The 8,702-nt window shown below is 36.2% G+C and overlaps 1 protein-coding gene across 1 annotated transcript in view; it reads left to right on the top strand.

Annotated features, from left to right (window-relative positions):
- Positions 1 to 8,702, top strand: part of LOC139154299 (uncharacterized) — a 1,065,525-nt gene that overhangs the window by 890,728 nt on the left and 166,095 nt on the right. The gene's annotated exons all lie outside the window — the stretch shown is intronic.

Here is an 8,702-nt window from a genome sequence, read left to right on the forward strand (position 1 = left end):
ACAAGCATGTAATAGATACAAACTGAATGTAAACCACTCCAAATTACACTGCAGAAAATATGACTCCAGCAATAGAGCGATCACACCTGGAATGCACTACCTGACTCTGTGGTTTCTTCCCCAAAAACTTTAACCTTAGGTTGTCTATAGTTAACTTCTCCCCTTTTTAAAGAGGTTTGTAAGGGGTGTACATAAGCACAACATTGTGCCTACTGTCTCTGTCCTACAGAAAAAAGGCATTTTGAATGGACAAATTGATGAGCATGATGAAACATATGATAATTACCCTGGATTTCACTGTGACAAAAAGAGACTATGGGAAAATATTGGTATTGATATTGGAGGAAACAACTTAAAATAGAAGGGGAAAATATAGAGAAGAGGTTAAGAAGACATAAAATAGAATTAGGCAAATATTATACTTTAAAAAGAGGGGGGAAATTTGGAGGGAAAGAAGCTGAGGCTATAAAAGTAAAAGGAAGGAAAAATAGGTTAAGAAAAGGAGAATGAAAAACTAAAGAAAATAGATGATTGAAGATACAGAAAACAGATTTTCTTATCATCTCTTTCATTTTTCAATATTTTAATATAGTTATAATTATTACTAATAGGGAATAAGACAACTAAAGGTTAAAGATTGGAGGAGTGGGGATAGGTTTAGACTGAATAAACAATGTGATTATTATTATTATTATTTTTTAAAAGTTTCTGGTTGAATCAAATGAATTTTTAGAAGAAAGCATAAATTATAAAATTATTATTTCTTTATATAAGATATATGATATATGGGAACATTTTGTAAACATGATAATACAATGAAAAGAATTTGAGATTATTGATGTCATTGAAGTAAATATGATGTAAAAGTGAATAAGAACAAGAATTATTAGCTTGAGATTTTAAGTTATAAAAATTATAAACATAGAAATTTAACAAAAATAATTATTTGAGAAGTGGCACTGTTAGTATAAAAATAAGAAACGTGATATCAGTCTACCAAATATAAGCTGAGTGAGGATGAGAGACACACGGGGAGTATCAGAGGGAGGAAGTAGAAGGGGGAGGTAGAAGAGAAGGAGTGGAAAGAAGTAGAAAATATAGAGAGTAATTAATAGAGAGATGATGAATGGAGGGAAGTAGAAGGGGGAGAAAAAGTAGGAAGAGGGGATGAAGGTTGAGGGAGGGAAGTGTAGAGACAGACTGAAGAAAGCGTGTGTTTTTGTTATAAAAATGGAATTTGTGAAGGAATTTTTTTTTAAAAAATAATAGAATATACTGATTCCAAAATTTGATGCTACAATAGATTTCCATCAAGAAATCTCAGAGTTGAATTGGATTTCTGTTCTCCAATCTGGTATCCTTTTTAAAAAGCGTTGGGATTGCAATTTTAGTGTTTATGGTGGCAATCTCAAAACATCTCTTCACATTCAACATTAAATGAAAAAAGAAGAATAGGAAGCAAATCTCTATAACCCTATCTAGGTTTTCCAAGGTGTAAGATAACATCTGCAGGTTATTTGAGAGAGGAAAGATGATTCACCTAGCATATGTAAGTGGATAATGGGCACAGTGAGATTTGAGTAACAAAGAAGGAACTGGCTCCATGCAGAAAATGTGAACTGCTTTAAGCTTGTTGTATTGACTCCATAGAACTTAATGTGAATTTCATAAAAGGTTTTTATTAATTTTATGCAATGGTTGATACAGCAAACAATCAGTCACTTTCAATTCCCAACACCACACACAAGGTATCTAATGCTTTGGATCATGTTTGGGGATGAAACACTCCCGGTTCTCTTGTGCCTGTTGGTCGTCACAGAGCTGGTCACAAAGGCAGCCAGAGGCTCTGCCCACCCACCTGAACTCTACCACTTTGGTTCTTTTCCCCTCTGTGCATGTGCAAAGTGTTCTGTGCATGCACAGAGGGTAAAGGAACCCAAATGGCAGCAGTGGGGCTGCCTTCATGACTGCCTCTCCGATGACCAACAGGCCAGAGCAAACTGGGAACATTTCACCCCGATCCTGTTCATCAACTATTGATGAACTGACGATGGGATTATTGTGTAATATTTTACAGATTAGTTAACTTGAACCACAAAAGTGTAATTGGGAGTTTTAAAGGACTCAGACTCTTTGAAGATCTGGCTGCAACATTGTCTCTACTGCTTATTACAAATACAGTTGATGAAATACTGGGTGTGCAAACTTGCAATATTTTCTCCTTGTCTTAGAAACAGCCAGGAGATAAATGGATGGATGCATGGATAGATGATAGATAGATGGATGGATAGATGGTGGACAGATGATGGATAGATAGATAGGGATAGATGATGGATAGATGATGGATGAGGGAGTGAGGGATGGAGGGTAGATGGAGAAAGTTATACAGACAATAAATAGACAGTTATTTGCAGTCCCCAACAACATATGCGGAGAAAAAGGAAGGAAAAGATAAATTCTTACAAAGGTGGCATAAATGATTTCTGTGAAGGATTCTCTTCAAAGGAATGTTCCTCCAGCACATATACAACTTGAGCTGTGATGCCACCAATGATGAGGTTTCCTGGTTGATACCACTCATGAAGGATAGAAGATGGATCACTTCTGGGACACGTTTTGGCATCAGTCCAGCACTTCATGTCAACCAGTGACCACATTATAATAGCAATCTTCCACATTTTCACATTTTCTGTTGAGTTATTCTTTTCCATCAACAGTAAAATCTGGGAAGATATTTGGCTAACACTTATAATGATATCAGTTCTCTCATCCGATAGGGCGACATCAACAAGTTAGTCAAACATTCAATGATGAGAACAAACACAGTCCACTAAATTGCAATCACTAGCACAATTCAAAGGGACAAGATCCTGGCTCGTCTCTTTGTGCTCAATTGCATATATGAAACTACTTATAAACTCTTTGGAATTATTTCTCATTATTTTGGGGGAGAAAGCTGCTGGAACTGTGTCATAAAAGATTGATGATAGTCATTTAACTTAATTGCCAATAGTCATCTTAGCCAGACGAAACCCCTGGGTTTAAAGCTATTACTTCACTTCACTTCCACATTACATCATTCTAGACAAGCATCACTGTAGTTGTTTAAGAAGATACTATGTAAAAGAATTGTTCATTCATTTGTTCCCCATCTTAATTATTTTTACAAATAACTCAAACTGTATCCAGAATAGAATAGAATAGAATAGAATAATAGGAGTTGGAAGGGACATTGGAGGTCTTCTAGTCCAACCATCTCCTTGCTCAGGTAGGAAACCCTATACTAATTGGCTGCCGATTGGTTTCCAGACACAATTCAAAGTGTTGGTGATGACCTATAAAGCCCTACATGGCACAGGACCAGATTACTTATGGGACCGCCTTCTGCTGCACAAATTCCAGTGACCGATAAGGTCCCACAGAGTTGGCCTTCTCCAGGTCCCATCGACCAGGCAATGTTGTCTGATGGGGCCTAGGGGTAGAGCCTTCTATGTGGTGGCCCCAGCCCTCTGAAATCAGCTCCCTCCAGAGATTCGCACTGCTCCCACTCTTCTCGTCTTTCGCAAGAGCCTTAAGACCCATCTATGTCACCAGGCATGGGGTAGCTAAATGATGCCCCCTCCTTTTCCGAGCATGAAATGTTATGTGTGGATGTGATTGAGTGGATTGACTGTTTTTTAACATAATGGGATTTTAGCTTACAGTTTTAGCTATTAGATTTGTTTGTTTGTTTGTTTGTTTGTTTGTTTGTTTGTTTGTTTACTTACTTACTTACTTACTTTTTATTTATTTATTTATTTATTTATTTATTTATTTGTTTATTTATTCATTCATTCATTCATTCACTCACTCACTCACTCACCCTCCGAGCTCAATCAAATCGCAATCAGTGATTTCCCAGCATGAAAAGGGGAGATACGGGGACGGAACTCTTTCCCTGTCCTCCCAGCGTGGCTCAATCTCTACCTGGAAGTTCACAGCAAATAATCCTATGAGGTAGATTGACATGAAAGAGAATGAGTATTCATGGGATTCTCCCAGCTGATCCTGGGAGTCATCCCAAGCCAAATACTTGGGCAATACTTTGATGTTCTCCAAATATATGTCTTAGACAACCATTGAGTACAATATTACTCACAGGGGTAGTAAGGGTTATGGAATAGAATATGGAATAGAATAGAACAGAGTTGGAAGCAACCTTGGAAGTCTTCTAGTTCAAACCCCTGCTTAGTCAGTCGGTTAATCAGTCGGTCTGCCTGCCTGCCTGCCTGCCTGCCTGCCTGCCTGCCTGCCTGCCTGCCTGCCTGCCTGCCTATGTAGCAATCTATCCATCAACCCACCTACCCACCTACCGTCCTACCTACCTATCTACATCTATCTATCTATCTATCTATCTATCTATCTATCTATCTATCTATCATCTACAGTATCTATCTGTCATGTATCTTACCCATCAGCTCTACAGGGGACCTCGGGGTGGCTTCCTTATTCTTTATTCCTTTTTCTTTAGTAAAAAAGAAATGATATGAACTACAAAATTAGTTCATGGGCGATACTTGCTTTTCCCTGACTCTTCACATGGTTTATTTTTAAATGTTGATGCCAGTTTATGTTCATATCCCAGATATGAACTACAAAATTAGTTTGTAGGTGATAGTTGCCTTTTCTGTTTGCCTTCACTTTGTTCATTTTAAAATATTGATCCTAACTTTCTTCCAAGGTGTTGAAAGAAGGTGTCAGTGTTCCAATTAACATCTAAGTTTAAATCAGAGTCCAAGGCAAAATCTTCCTCAAAGTTCCAATTTATTCTTGGTATGTCTCTGGAGAAGGAATGCCTGGAGATCTTGGCCCATTATAAGTTGTTTTGGGGTGTATCCCTCATGTATGAATTCTATTAAGTATCCCCCAGAAAGTCTTAAGGTGGACTTGAATCTATGTTTCCTTGCTCCTATTTAGAAGTAGGAAATTATGAATTATCCTATAACTTTTGCATGCCCTAGAAATGCATGGCCTTGAAGAAAATGATGAACCTGATTTAATAAAAAATACTACTAATACTAATACTAATAATAATAATAATAATAATGATAATGATAATAACTGGTGTGCTGTTGTTTCTGTAATTATTTTTCATAGCTATCGAGCAGGCCTGTTTCGGATTTGGCACTTGGCTTGGCTGAGCGTGTTGCTTTTAACTTTGTGCACATATTTTTCTATCCCCAGAGCCCAAAACTAAAATGAGTTCACTTCCAGCTGCTTCTCAGAGAGTTCTCCAGGCACATCCCTTTTCCTCACATGCTACTGGGAGAAAATCATAGCTACGAGAGCCATTGACTAGGTGGCTCTCTTGAAGGGAAAATTGTACCTGGAGGGTGGGTAGTTGGGCTCAGTACTGAGGACTGTTCAACTTTCAGGATATGGGATATGACCTTGAGCTTCAGCAGCTCTCTTATCCTACGTTCAAACCCCCCCCCCTGCTGAAAACAAAATGGTGACACATATGCAGTGGCAGAAACTCAGGGTCAAAGAGCCACATGTGGCTTGCAAGCCACAGTTTGCCAACCCCTGTGCTAGCATACAGAAATGAAAAATTGTTTTTGCTGTGGCAATTCATTGATTTCATAAATCCAACACACTATAGTTTTTTTTAATACATAGCACAATACACAATATCAACTTTATTTGATTAGTCAATCGACCATATCAAAGTGAGAAAAAGGACCACATCGGTTGTCATAAAACTGTGACTGGTTAAAATACAATAAAATTGGCTAAAATAGAGGGAATTTGAATAAATAATAAGTTAAAATGCAGTATAATAAGCTAAAATTGAGTAGTAAAACATGAGAATATAACTCGTGCAAAGGATTATATTAAACAAATCTAAGATACTGATATAAAATATTCTTAAGTAAGTTCATCTCCTTTGCATGCCACCCCAATATGCTCTATTAAACGTATTCTCATCTGAACAGCCCTGACTATAAACTTAGCGGTTCTAGAAACTACATATATATTTGTACCCTGAAGAAAATATGATAATTGTTTCTTACAGTCCCAGTGTATGATTTTGTCAAGTAGGGGCTGTAAATACTGAGGTCTTACTGAGGAGTATAGTTTACAATTGAGTAGCACATGTGCAATGTCTTCTATTTCTGGTGCACCACAAATGCATGTTTTCTCAAAATATGGTACTTGGTGGAATCGTCCATATTTGACCATAGAATCTAACTGCTCATAAAGGTAAAAAATGATATATGCCGTGTCATCTGCATTTTAGATGTCAAAAGAGTTTTATGACTCCAGATGTTTTCTTTTCTGTGGGAAATGGGTCCAAATGGAACCCTGCTGTTCTGTTCGGGTCTGTGAGACCCGAAATCAAGGTTTGAGACCCTGTAAAAAATTTTCCCTGCATATCTGAAACTTGAAATTTCATGACTTTTCATCATTTCAGGGGTTCTCTCTATGAGAATTTTTTTTGGGGGGTGGGAGGTTTCTTTCTTGCTGAAAAAAAAAACCTCCCTAATGTTATGTTCCCGGGTCACCCTGACCCGGACCGAAAACTCTTCATTTGCAGTGCTTATGTTTGGTCTTTTTGAAAGCTTTTTTCACTTGGAAAGTAGTCTGAACATTTCTTCACACAATGGAATGAAAATTGAACTGAAAAAATTAATCCTTATTGGTTTATTTTGCCCATAAATGTGCCTCCCCCCCGTTTTTGTGAAAGTTTTTTCAATTTATGGATAGTTTTGCTTGCAAAATGCAGTCTATTTTACTGGAGTTGGTGTGGGAATGGTACCTTGAACATTTCTGAATATAAGAAAAATATAAAGGAACTGAAAAAAATGATTCTTACTGTTTTTTTAACATCAGAAATAAGGCCTCCCCCCCCCCTGGCTGCTTGCAACAATTTTCACTTTTTATTTTTTTATGCTCCAAATCCGAAATATTCTTTAAAATCTTACGCATTCATTTACTCAATTTAACAATGCTGATCATCAAAAAAATATTTGTGGGGGTGGGGGAAAAATTTTTTTCTTGGCAAAAAAAAAGTCACATTTACTCTGTTCGGGTCATATAGACCCGGATCAAAATGATTTTTTTTAGGTACTTGAATTTGGTCTTTTTGAAAACTTTTTCCACTGGAAAACTAGTTTGAACATTTATGAACATAATGATATGAAAATTGAACTGGAAAAATTGAGACTTATATTTTTATTTTGATCAAAAAGCCCCTCCCCCCATCCTTTTTGAATTTCGTGTCAATTTATATTTTTTAAGGCTACAAATCCCTAAGGAATTTTCCCCCAAAAGGTTTGATATACTAAATTGAACAATCCTGAACATAAGAAAAATATAAATGAACTGAAAAAAATGACTCTTATTGGTTTATTGTTTTATACTCGAGTATAAGCCTACTCGAGTATAAGCCTATTTGAGTATAAGCATGGGGGCCCATTTATGAGCAAAATAAACCAATAAGGATCATTTTTTCAGTTTAATTTTCATATCATTATGTTCAGAAAGGTTCAAGCTACCAATCCCACACCAAAATAGAATAGTAAAATAGAATGCATTTTGCAGGCAAAATTATCAATAAACTCAAAAGTTTTGATATACTAAATTGAACAATCCTAAACATAAGAAAAATAGAAATGAACTGAAAAAAAATGATTCTTATTGGTTTATTTTTGAATATAAGACCATATCATTTTATACTCGAGTATAAGCCTACTCGAGTATAAGCCTATTTGAGTATAAGCATGGGGGCCCATTTATGAGCAAAATAAACCAATAAGGATTAATTTTCTCAGTTCAATTTTCATATCATTGTGTGCAGAAATGTTCAAGCTACCAATCCCACACCAACTTTAGTAAAATAGAATGGATTTTGCAAGCAAAACTATCCATAAATTGAAAAAACTTTCACAAAAACGGGGGGGAGGCACATTTATGTGCAAAATAAACCAATAAGGATTAATTTTTTCAGTTCAATTTTCATTCCATTGTGTGCAGAAATGTTCAAACATGTTTCCAGGTGAAAAAAGCTTTCAAAAAGACCAAACATAAGCACTGCAAATGAAGAGTTTTCGGTCCGGGTCAGGGTGACCCGGGAACATAACATTAGGAACTTTTTTCGAACAGAACAGCAGGGTTAAGTCTTTAAGGTTGCTGAACCCTGGTCTAGCATAATCAAAGTTTCACAGTTGAAATGATGGTTATGTATGACCCCTCTTAAGGCATTTTCATCATGACACTTAACTACTAGTTGGTATTCATGCTCATTAAGTGGAGGCAGGCTTGATACTCCTGAATCATAACCGCAGGTCATAACTTTGAGCATGGGTCATAACTCCCTTTGTTCAATATCATCATAACTTTGAACAGGTGTTGAATGAATGGTCAGAAAATGAAAACTATACTTGGTTCTTATAACCAGAGAGAGAGAAATGCATATTGTACATTTTACATTAGAAATTTACTTGTAACTGCTAGAAGATTGGAAGCGATTTTTTAAATAATATTTTCTTTTTTTTACCCTTCACTTTTTCTCTTCTCTTTTTCATGATGGTAAAAGTCAAATAATATTGCCTACATTAGATTATTGCTTATAGTTACCAAACTTGGAACAAGAAGACCTATTATTTTATTCATTAAATAGGTCCTGAAAAAATCAGAACGAAAAGAAAATACTTTATTAA

This window comes from Erythrolamprus reginae, chromosome Z (assembly GCF_031021105.1).
Source record: "Erythrolamprus reginae isolate rEryReg1 chromosome Z, rEryReg1.hap1, whole genome shotgun sequence".
NCBI classification, from domain to species: Eukaryota; Metazoa; Chordata; class Lepidosauria; order Squamata; family Dipsadidae; genus Erythrolamprus; species Erythrolamprus reginae.